The sequence below is a fragment of the Metopolophium dirhodum genome, chromosome 1 (genome assembly GCF_019925205.1).
Source record: "Metopolophium dirhodum isolate CAU chromosome 1, ASM1992520v1, whole genome shotgun sequence".
Lineage (NCBI taxonomy): Eukaryota > Metazoa > Arthropoda > Insecta > Hemiptera > Aphididae > Metopolophium > Metopolophium dirhodum.
In genome coordinates, this window is record NC_083560.1 from 67,644,915 (window position 1) to 67,656,039 (window position 11,125).

Below are 11,125 nucleotides of genomic sequence, written 5' to 3' on the forward strand. Positions count from 1 at the left end.
CAGTAGGTTTAATAATTAAAATAAATAGACTATAATCAATGTAGTATGATAAACATGAATCAATAGAGACAAAAAATATTATATTTACTATATTAAAAACTTGGTTTAATAAAATTAAAGTGTGGCGTATTTGTGTTTTTTGTTTCTCGTTTGTAGTACATTGCGTATAATAAATTTCACATAATGTAACAAAAATGACTTAGGAAGAAAATGCATATCTTATCTCATTTAAAATTAAAATCTAATGTATTTTTTTTACGATACCTGATAAAATATAATGTCAGTGGATATATTTTTTTAGGAATTTGCTTTTAGTAATTACTAACTGCTGTTATTGTAACGTTTTTAATAATGAATTGTATTATTATACTTAACATCCAAAGAAAATCAATTATGTAATAGTTAACAATGACTGAATATCATAATGTATTATATTATGAAATATGATACCGCGTAAATGTATTATTATATTATTCAAAATATATTTTGAATGATTATTGGACTCTAAAAACCATTCGTATTCAAATATAATTATCTTATTGTACACAAATAACGAAAATCTTTTATAAAATCCGTCAAACCGATAGAGAATTTTTATAATCTAAAAGTGTTAACCGAAAAAAATAGCAAAACCAATAGCTTAAAAAAATTAATAAGTGACAATCTGTTGAGTAATTAAATACGTTTTATTGTTATATCCACCGATTATCATTATTTTTTAATGTTATTTTATATAAATAATATAACATTTTAACACAATCACATTGTTCGTTTATTCTTTTAAAAAATATCACTATAAGAAATAAAATCGACTTCCTCGCATTTGATAACGCTGTGGAAGGAGTTTATTATGGATAATTTCAACGAAGAATTCACGTCATTTAAATTTAATCAAATTTAGACAATTTTCAGGAGAAAAAATTCGAATTTAATTAATTGTAAATCCATTGGCTATCGACTATCGCGCCACGGTGAACGCATAGGTGTGGAAAAAGTAACCGTTTAAATGTCAAATGTGATACGAGGGTGTGAACTTTTCTGTATCAGCTATTGTTCAATGGGGCAGGTAATCTGTAAATATGTGAAAATTGTTCAGTGTTATCGCGAGTTCTTTCACGTCCACAGTAAATTATAGCTGGAGGCGTTGTTTTTTTGCAAATTATTTTACTATTATTTTTCTATGCCGCCTACGTAATATAGGCGTACCTATACTTATTTCTGTTATATTCATCTAATACCAACATACGATTGCTTTTACCGTTGACTACCACGTATATAACCACGTTTTATTAGAACACATAACACGCCACTGTTATAAACGAAAATATCAAAGCATATCATATATTATTAATATGACAATATTATTTTAATAATACAGTTTGTGTGCGACGAGCGCGACATAGCTGCTGGTATACTATCGCGCGGCGGTCGGAGTTATGTACCGACACGCAAATATTTAATATGCGTGCCACAAAATAACTTTCACGGCGTGCAGGCAGACGAGCATGTACCTTTATATAATATAATGTATATGTGTGCGTATATAATATATTAATAATAATAAAGACATTATGCCGATGATGATGATGATGATGATGACGCAATTCTCCCGTCACCCCCGATTGCTAGACCAAAATAGATTCAAGGTGCCAAAATATGAGATTTTAAATTTATCTGCCTAAATTTTCAAAAACTAAAGATTTTCCATCGGGGAGTCTATTTGACAGCAGTGAAAAGTAACATTTTTTCCCCTCTCGTCGTTATATTGGCGGGACAATAATAATATTGCATCGTCGTTTCGCGTTTACGCGCATAAAATTATAATATTTAAAACAAACTGCGGTTATTATTATCATTACCTCTGTCTTGACGTATCACCCGAACAGCGTTTAAGGATAACAATATACGATACGGCCGATATATTATTACTATGCGGCGACGTGACACACGATTTTCAGTGGAGTTAACTACAATAATAGTACGATATACGATAGACGAGTAGAAAATATTACTCTACCTGCACAGGCAATTTCATAATTATTATACGATCGTGTGCGGGTGCGGCGGAATCGACGGGGTCGTGAGGATCACTGCGGCGAGACGACTGCTTCTGGGCCGGAGAGTGATGATGCAGGTGTTGCCGGATGCCGTTTCCGCCGCCGACTGTCGCCGTAGCCGCGTCGAGACGGTCATGTGCGGTGGCGGTGGTGACCGTGTCGCTGACGTGCTGGCTCGGCCGGTCGGCGAATCGCCGAAAACGCCAGCGCGCGCCAAAAGACGATTGCGACCGCCCCCCGTCGGCGATGACGCCCACCGCGGGCGTCTGAGTTTTCCGCGAACACACGAAGCACGCACACACGGACACCCATCGCCACCCCCCCGAAACTCCCTCCCGCCGCCTTTACCGCAAGCACCCAACACTGCCCCCCCTACCACCCACATACACCCACAAGCCGCCGACAGCCCGTCGTCCAGACCGTCGGTCGTCCGGAGACGATTATAGTACGATTTAAATGATATTATTATTATTATATAAACGCGTGGTATACGTCGATGTGTTGAAATTGACATAGATGCACTGCGGGTTCTCAAACACAAGTATATAAGTAAATTCCCATAGTCCCATACATTGTTATCATAACTCAAGCCTGTCGCGAGAGTTGGTCACAGTGGGGTCATCGGCACTGCACACACAGGCCCAGACTCAGTGGGATATTTAAATGGTGACCAGGCAAATATAAAAATTAGCGCTCTTACTCACAATAATAATTTTACAATTCACAGTCACTCGAATTATTTAAAGACCATATTATTTTACAGTTATCAAATTTAAAAAAAAGTTAATTAGAATAATCGCGTATAATCATAATAACATATTATATGCAATATTTTTGGAAAAAATACCCATTAATTAATTTAAATTGGGTAAGTAATAAAAAAAATAATTACCAACACTAATGCAAAATATTGTAAATATAAAAAATTATATCCTTAGAAATATATTATTATGCTTTCAAACCGTCTCCGCTCAGAACCATTTATCGTATACAATATGGTTTATCATTGATTTCGAATTGAACGCATTCATTAGAGTGACCTACTCAACTGCGAGGAACACTCGACATCACCTATACTAGCTAATAAAATACAGCAGAGAGACTTTCCCGGTTTTTTTTTATTTGTCAATTGTCATAGACGTGTGTTTTGCGTAGCCATATTATTATTTATCGAGCGTGTGTTAAATGTATTATGAACTTCGGGTGCATATGACCGACACTCTCACTCAATATAACATTATGTTATAAACAACTATAATAATATTTACATTGACAATACACAATAACATTTATTAATTAGTATTAAAATAGATTAATTGTATTTTGGACAGTGTTGGTTAGTGCATTTAAAATTTGTTTACGAAAAGATAATTAAATATACGGACCAAGAAATATCTATGGTTTGATTAAATTACCGTAGACCAAAAACTTTGATTTTATTAATTAAAAAAATTAAACAATATGTCGGTTGAATGATAAACATACACACTACTTTAATATTAAGATTTAAGGCAAATTTAATAACGAAAATATGGGTTATAAGACTCCTGAAATCTCACCAACTTTTTATTTTGTTTAAACACTTTGGGGGTCTAACTTAACCTAGGCTTGAAAGATATTGGTTGCATTTGGTGCTATGATGATTTGAAAGTTAGAGTGATTAATATTAGTCAACTAACATTTTATGATTTCTTTGAATTGTCTAAGTATACTAGACCTAATATATCACATATATATCATATTTTTATTATAAGGACTATTAGGAACGTAGGTTCACGAAATAGGCCCACCAACTTTAGGCAAAAATATTGAAAATTATTGCAAAAAATTGTAAAATACACAAACCCCTTAGGTTGTTAAGTCAAAAAAAAATTTTACGGGGGCCAAGAGTAGCCCCCCCCCCGCAATCTGTCTAATTGCTTTCGGACAAATTGTAGACAATTGTATATGAAATTTGTGAATTTGGAAATGATCAGAAAACTCAAAAATAAAAAACCAAAATCGTGGTTGGGTGGAAATTCACGTAGCACACAAACTTTGTCTGATCGATTAGAAAAATATGCCAATATGGGTTAGAATAGTCGTTAATTAATCCTGGTATAGGTACACGGGGAAATTCGTCATCGTATCGCCTGCGTGTGATCGGAATATCGGACCAATTTGTGTACATCATCACGAGGCTAATTCAATATTGTCGTAATTTTGTTTCGTTAATCGACCAGTGGAAGTGCCTATGTATATACCTATGCCTATGTATAAATTATCTTATACATCTATTGATTATACTATAATACTATTTTACATGTAAATGTTCGTAATAGTATATTGCATTGCGGGGTCAGGGTGGGAAGTGAGCTATTTCAGTAGTGGGTCGCATTTCGCCCAACACTAAAATTGCCTTCCCACACGAGCCACACAAACTATTTATTTTTTTCACAGTCTGTCTGCATTCATCGATCACTGCAAAGGTAATACAGGGATCTATGCAACAACTAGACTATTCTATAAAAACAATATTTCATGAAAGAAACGATTTGGTTTCATTTATTTTAAGCGTCGTGCATAGAAGTTATAACACGAGTATAAGATGTAACCAAAAATGTATTTTTTATAAGGACCGTGGTATAGATTGCAATGCACGTTTGTGCAGCGGATATGCCCAGCACTTTTGAGGATTTCCACTTTACCATTTGGCACAATGAGGATTCTCTGTACCTTACCACGCGCTGGACGGCAATCGCTTTCCGCCTTTCCATCGCTTCAACCGTCATCAAAAACTAAACTCTTGGTATAGTTAAATAACACATAATATAATATAGAATCTTTTGTTCGCTTGCGCAGTTGCTCACGCCTATGTCACGTCATATAATACCTGTGTTATATTATGTATGCTACATCGGTCGTTAGTACTGTGCAGGGACTGGAACCTTACCGAAATGAACCGGTTTTGGAACCAGAATCCTTCGAATATGTGGAATCAAAACCTCACCGAAACCCTTATTTAAATTAATTTTAATTCCGGAACCTTACTGTAAAATTATAATTTTTTTACATAAGTATAAAACCAAAATTTTTTTAATAACCGAAAAAAAACCAAAACCTAAATTTTAGTTTTTCTGAGAACCGAACAGGAACCGGAACCGACATTTTAGTTTTTCTGGGACCGAACCAGAACTGAAACTGAAATTTCAGTTTTGCTGGGAACCGAACAGGAACCGGGACCGTAAAAATCATTAAGGTTCCAGTTCCTGGTATTGTGGCAATAATGAATTTTTTCTTACGAGTGAGATGGCCATCTCCAGGTAACTTATTGATGGGCGATATGATATTTTGAATTTGGACCAATTCAACAACAAAATAAATAGATTTTATATTTTAACCAAGCTATATATTTTCAAAACAAAATAAATTTAAATGAAATTGATCATTATTATTGAAGATAAATACCAACTCAACTTAAGAAAGAGCTAAGTATAAATTATACATCTCAAAAATTGAGTACAACGCCACACGTAATAGAACAATTACAAAAAATATAAGTTACAATGAAAAGCATCCATTGAGAAACAAATTAGAGCCCTACAGACTTCATCAGAAAAACTTTTTCAGACTTAAGAACAAAAAATAATTATAATCATATGCTAAACTAATATTTAAAAATATTAACAAATGTATTTAAAACGTCGGTGTTTTTCAAATGTCTTTGGGTGTGGTCGGGGAAAGTTGTTGTTTTTGTAAAAATTAGGAAAGTGGCTTCATGGTTATGAATATCGATCAATTATACTAGTTTTTCCGAATTTATAAGGATTCTATAGGCATATAATCATATCATTATCCATTTGAGTTTTTGTTTTATAATTTGCATTTGATGTATGTATTTTTAATGATTTCATACACACATATTATACATGCGATACATAATATAATACACATACGCTATTAATATTTCCATTTTTCATAATTCGGTAATTCGAATTTGTTTTTTTTATTTTTATATCAATATAATATAAAGACTCGATAGTGTGAAGTTATTCTACTTCGAATCATCGAGAGCGACTGCATATTTTTTTATATAATGTAGTTGATAGTTGGCATTTTTAATCGTGGTGTATAACCTGTGCGATAAACAATTTTCGCCGAGGTCATTAAACCGCTGGTTGCAGCCGAAGGTATAAGACACTGTTTTTCGCGACCATTGTACGCCATAAGCGCGCGAGCGTTCGCGTGTGTGTTTAATTAAAAACGCTGGGGCGGCAAACACTTTTATACAGTGGTTAAGTATACAGACAAGCGTATATTTTTAACGGCAGCCGTTTAACTGCGGCCGTCGTGGCCGTTATTGTGGCTTTATTACACCTGGGCACCATCATCAACATCTTGTATAATAATATAAAAACACCAACCGTACAATATATACTATGTACATAATATTATAAATTATAATATTATTTTATATTATACGCACCATAATATACCTATTTATACATCTCAGTATACCAGCTACTGCCTACTAAGTTTTAATACTCGTCTCCATCCCTGCCACCAACCCCCTTACCAAGGCACACAAAATACAACAATATTTATCGACAGTTTACGACGTGAGGTGTAGGGCTACTGATTTACTACAATGTATAGGCCTGTATTTAGGAATTTTGCTGACATCTTAATACAGTAACCAATCATATATTTAAAAGAAAACAAAAAAAAGCTAATTATGCAGAAAAATTAATTTATTGGTTTTAAAAAACAAATTTCAGTGGTGTATAAGTGTATAACAAGGATATGTGGGAAATAAATCGAAAATAACTCTGAAATGTATTAAACAAATTTTAAGCAACTTATTTAATATTTATAGTTACGACCATGAACCCAGCCTCCCACATCAAATGTTGGGCCCCTGTACTAAATGTTTATTCGGGCCCTATACAAAACTTCCAAAACAAAATATAACCCATTAAAATCGATAATATGGAATACCCATACACGACTTCTAGATATTATTATATGGTCAAGCCACAACTTAAAATAACAAAAAGGTGGATAAGTGGATGTCGCTCTGCTGTACGGTAGGTTACAAGTGGGTCACTGTAATGGATGGTATTAAATTTGAATTCAATGATATAATATCATTGTATAAGAAAAACGATTCTGAGCGAAAACGGTCAGTCAGCCTATGATTTTACCAAGTATATTTGATGATATTATTGTGAATAAAGTAATTTATATATAACCTATTTACGTGGAGCCTTGTTTTAAATTTTCAATCCTTAGCCATAAAAGTTAAAAATTTATAAATTTATTTTTTATTTTTTTATTTATTTTTAACTACAAAATAATTTATAAATTATAAATTTGATAAATGTTGTCAAAATTTGAACTTTAAATGCTTATAAAAAAAAATTGTACCTATGTATTTTTAATATTTTTCAACTGCTATTAGAACGATATATCAGGAGCCTTATATTAAATTTTCACGCTTTTTTACCCAACAAATAAGAATTTATTGATATTTATAGAAAAAAAACTAAAAAAATTAAAAACTGACAATGACCGTAAACAGCTCAAAAAGAGTCAAAATATTTTCAACATTTTATGGTGTATAGAAAATGCTAATATAAACATTCAGTGAAATTTTCAAGTATCTACAGTCATTCGTTTTTTAATTACAATAAAATAAGAAAATTGTTACATGAGAAATCGAGTAAATATCAAATGTTGTAAAAATATAAATTTCAGACGCTCATAAAAATTTAATTTAAGTTTCTTCTAGACATTTTTTTTTTTGATAAAGGTAGACAAACTTATGAGTAATCTTATATTACATTTTCAAATCTTAGATTTAAAAAGAAAAATTTTTATGAATTCTCATCAAAATAATTTGCTATTTTTCGTGATTTTTCCGTATTTTGTCAAAATTTGAACTTTAAATGCTTATAATTAAAAACTGTGACTAAGGATTTTTAATTTTTTTCATCTGCCTTTGAAACAATAACCTAGGAGCCTTCTATTAAATTTTCAAGCTTTTTTACTCAACAGATAAAATTTTATTGATATTTATAGAAAAAAAAACTAAAAAAATTGAAAACTGACAATGGCCGTAAACAGCTCAAAAAGAGTCAAAATATTTTCAAAATTTTATGGTGTATAGAAAATGATAATATAAACATTCAGTCAAAATTTCATGTCCCTACGGTCATTTGTTTTAGAGTTACACCAAAAACCAAAATCGATTTTCTCGAAAACAGATTTTGCGTAAAAATTCCCGTTTTTCCTTAATTTTTCTTTTGTTTTTCACGTCGCTTGTGAAAACTACTGGGAAATTTTTACTTTTGACCCCCCAAAGTACCAACTAGATCCACTTTCCTATCAGAAAAGTTACTATTGAAGAAAATCCAAGCACTTTTACTGTCCTAAAAGGTGATGACAGACAAAAAAATAAAAAAATAATAAAAAAATAAAAAAAAAAAATAAAAAATAAAAAAAAAAACACACATCATTGTAGAATCAATACATTCATCGCTTCGCTCAGAATCTAAAATAACTATAAAATAAGTATTTCTATCAACATTTCAAAAGTTACAAATACATTTAAACGGGCTCCTAAAATATCCAGTGTCCTATAATCCAGGTCCAACACCCCCTCCCCACTTCTTGTGGGGGCCCTGCCATGAACCTATTCAACCCGTTCTTTGATTCAATGAATTGAATTATAAGTTGATCATAACTCTATCAGATGGTCCATTTACGTCGTAAGAAGATCATTATTTCAAAAAGTACCTATAAACGTTTTTAGAAAAAAAAATTTACACAGTTTCTAGTCGTAACAAATCAACTTTTAAAAAATGTTGTTTTGTAACAACATCATACTGTTAAAACAATCTAAAAATTATATTTAAAAAAAAGTCAATAGTTCAACATAATGATAGTGTCTTACGTTAATTGAATCATCCGGTAATGTATAATAATATTATAATGATAAACATTACATAATGCATGCGATATTTTTGAAAAAATTAAATGATTCAAATTATAGATACTTGAAAATAAATTACAAATCGCAATATAAATAAAAAAAAATATTCTTAGAAACTATGCTTTTAGACCACCTTCGCTCAGAACCTTTTTTACAGGCACCCCCCATTGCGAATTTCGGGTCCAATCCCGGGGCGATCGTCTGTGCTTCGTTAGTGCACGTTAGTGCTTTTTATTCCGTCGTTAGTGTTTTTCCATTTCAAAGTTATTCGCATTTTCTACAGAGGGGTGCCGGGGACATGCTAATTTAGATTTCGAATTTTGGGTCCAAAAATGTTTTATTTGTTTATGCTTTGTTAGCACTTCACTGTGCTATTCATCCGATTCATTGATTTCATATTGAACACATCCATTAGAGTGACCTAATCAACTGCAAGAATCACCACCTTACTGGCTACTTCAGATTCCATACATAAGAGTCTTTCTCAATTTCTTATTATTATTTACCATAGAAGTGTTTTATACTTTTATAGTTTCATGTGTAGATATATTTATTTTTTATAGGACATATTGTGCTTATTATAATATTGTAAATTTAATTAGCGAAATAATGTGTTTGGTGATTTTAGGCTAACATTTATGTCTACCGAATGCTTGAATTTGACAACATGTTATTCAAAGATGATGCCATTGTAGGCGTATTAGGCAAAGACTTAAAACTATTAAATAAATAAATAATAAATCACAAATTAAAATACTATATACAAGTATATATTCTTATTGTTACCGTTTAGTGAATATTGACCATTTCCGGACCTTATTGCTTTTTTCCTATCAAACATTATTATATGAATAGGTTCTTCCGTCAATTTCTAGAGGTAATAGCTAAATTATGTCAACCCTTCTAAAAGTATCAATATATTATTTTATAAATCGTTACTGTTTCTGCCATGTACTTTTTGCCATTTGACTTCTTTAGACACCTAACGTACAATAGAGCGTAACCGATTTACCCGCTTTTTAATTTTATTTTTGTAGTACAGCTATACTCTATAATAGTCTATAGTCTTGGTGGTAGATTAGCACTTCTGGCCTTCCTGGTACATTTCATACCCTCCATAAAATATTTTAATAATTATGTTGATCGTGGGATACGTATTTTTCATGTTTTAGACCAATAAGTGGTGATAAATTACAAATACTCATATATTACACTGACGCTTTGATCAGAATCACATAATTGCGATCCATCATTTTTTTTTTTAATTTCTTTCTTAGGTGGGATAAACACTTATCACCAACATCTGGTCTTTGAGCGAAGTTTTTATTAATTTTATTATATTTTTAAATTTTAACTAAGCACTTAGTGTATATTATACTATCATCAAAACAGAAGTACCACAATATATCAATTATTAATACATACTATAATATACGTATTATTAAGATCAAAGTGCATAGCTATAACTGTTTATTTCGTTTACTATATCGTAGTTCTTTAAATGCATATTTTGGTTGATGATAATAATATATTAAGCGGTAAGCGTTACAAATGCGATAACGAATTACACACACTATTACACTCATGAGTATTGTTTATTTACTGACTAATAACTAGTTAGGTACCAGTGACTGGAACCAAACCTAAAAGAACCAGTTCTGGAACCGGAACCGAACCGGAATTTTTTAATTAAATAGGTTATTTTAGGTTCAAAAATTAAATAATTTTATTTATCATAGTTTAATGATATTATTGTTTTGTGTATTAACTATATGTATGAATTGTATGTATCATAATATGAGTTTTCTAATATTTCTCATACTATAAATAAAACCCACATTCCGGATAGGTATTTAAAATTATTTTAGTTTTCGGTACCTAAATTATCTGGAACCGGTAACGTAATTATTTGGAACCGATAGTCGATACCTTAATTTTTTTTTGTCGAAAAACCAGAACCGAACCGGAACAGTTATTTTCTTTTTGAAGAACCAGTATTGGAACCGATACCAATAAATTCAAAATGTTCCAGTCCCTGTACTAAGTACACATGGTACAGTCAAATTGTACGTGTCATATGAATTGCCTGAATATC

General features: G+C 31.6%; 1 protein-coding gene across 2 annotated transcripts in view; it reads right to left on the reverse strand.

Moving 5' to 3' along the window:
- The window catches only part of LOC132935715 (uncharacterized), a 170,362-nt gene extending 168,156 nt beyond the window's left edge, over positions 1 to 2,206 (reverse strand). Inside the window, exon 1 of one of the 2 annotated variants that reach the window (XM_061002331.1) lies at positions 2,018 to 2,206. The gene's annotated coding sequence lies outside the window, so the exon portion shown is untranslated. Of the gene's footprint in view, positions 1 to 1,859 lie in introns of both variants that reach the window. The other variant, XM_061002330.1, reaches the window with a different exon arrangement.
- Between the last annotated feature and the right edge of the window lie 8,919 nt (positions 2,207 to 11,125).